This window comes from Eptesicus fuscus, chromosome 2 (genome assembly GCF_027574615.1).
Source record: "Eptesicus fuscus isolate TK198812 chromosome 2, DD_ASM_mEF_20220401, whole genome shotgun sequence".
Lineage (NCBI taxonomy): Eukaryota > Metazoa > Chordata > Mammalia > Chiroptera > Vespertilionidae > Eptesicus > Eptesicus fuscus.
This window is the reverse complement of record NC_072474.1, coordinates 111,287,028-111,288,567: the sequence shown is the minus strand read 5'-3', so window position 1 is coordinate 111,288,567 and position 1,540 is coordinate 111,287,028. Positions and strand designations below refer to the sequence as shown.

The following is a 1,540-nucleotide window of genomic DNA, read 5'->3' as shown; positions in this document are numbered from 1 at the left end:
TCCTTTGCATTCATAGTTTTAGTATCAGGTCTGACTCAGGGCTAGTTGGAGCCCAGTTTGTTCCTTCTTGATCTTTGTCTGCAGGCTGAGGTTAATCAAGGGCTTCTGTGGTGTGGCAGAATATGAGCAATGGAGTGTGAGTCAGGTGCTCCCCATCTTGGCCAAGTCCCTTCTCTAGAATCCATGTGGTTTTGGGGCCAGTGCTGGAAATGATAGGACCTGATGACCAGGCAGTAAAAGTGAGGAGGGGTAGAAGTGAAGTTTGATCTGGGATAATGGGCTTTTTTTTTTCCTCTGCAAAAAACTTTATTGTTTCATTTGGTCCAATGCATGGGAGAGGGCTTTAGGGTGGCTAAAAGAATGGTTAGTAGTTTCAGAAAGAGGCTCAAGTAAAAGCCAGACACCAGGGGAATGCAGAGGGGCCTCTCAAAGTCCTCTGGGCTCCAAAGGTTCCTAGTCATGCTTGAAGGTGAGTCTTTCAGAGAGATACTTGCCCAGCCCAGCCTGGGGGCTGGCCAGCCTAAGGATGTTAGTCAGGTAGTTGCCCATCTTCTTGATGAGTTTCACCTCATCATCCAGGAAGTGGTTCTCCAGGAAGTCACAGAGCTTAGGGTCTGTGCGGGTAGAACCAAGGTATGCAGCTCCAAAAGGGCCTGGTTCAGTTTCCTCTCCAAGGCCAGGGCAGCTTCCATGGCATCCTGAATTTTGCCCACTCATCTTGGGAGACTTCAGCACGTCCTGGAAGAGAAGGAGGCTTCAGCACATCCTGGAAGAGAATGTGGCCATCGTGCTTGTTTTGCAACTTTAAGAGATGCTCAGCACCCTCTCGCTTCTTCTCCACCAATTCATGAAAGAAGTGTCCCATGCCCTCAAGAGCCACATCGTCGTATTCAAAATAGAAGCCCAGAGAGAGGTAGGTGTGGGGGGCCCACAGATGCAGGTTGGCCAGGCAGTTGACTGCAGCCTCCACCTTGGTGGAATAATTCTGACGAATTTGAGAGCTCATGGTTGTTCAACAATAAGGAGTTAAGGTAGGGAAAAAAAAACCTGGTGTGTTGGCTGATCCCAGAGGTGGTTCTGAAGGTGGTGACTGGATAAGATGCAGGAGAGTGGCTGAAGGCTGGAAGAAGGGGCGTCCCTGGGTCTGTTCCATCCAAACACTATTGAAACAAGAGACAGATCTGGTGCCGCTGAGGGGACTGCCTGGGAGAAGGGGTTTTGATGGGCTTTTGAAGAGGTTACAAAGGAGGAGGACCAGGTTAGGAGGCCCAAAATCATAGTTTTGGACATTCAGAACTTGCGATTTCTTCATGATATTTATGTGCAAATGGATAATCAGCATTGAACCTCGAGAGAGAGATTTGGTAGGCATCTTGGGGGGCATATGAGGGAGAAAAGATGAATAGAAGGCAATCTCAATGGAGACCCCTACTTAAGTTCCCTGAAGGTCTCATACTGAAGTCAAATACGTCACTTATAAGGCTGAATAGTGTCACCTCCTACATCCACCTTTGCCTGCCAGAAAAGAATGAAATACACA

General features: G+C 48.3%; 1 pseudogene; it reads right to left on the bottom strand.

Moving 5' to 3' along the window:
• Positions 1–453: 453 nt before the first annotated feature.
• Positions 454–1,006, bottom strand: LOC114234895 (ferritin light chain-like; annotated as a pseudogene).
• Between the last annotated feature and the right edge of the window lie 534 nt (positions 1,007–1,540).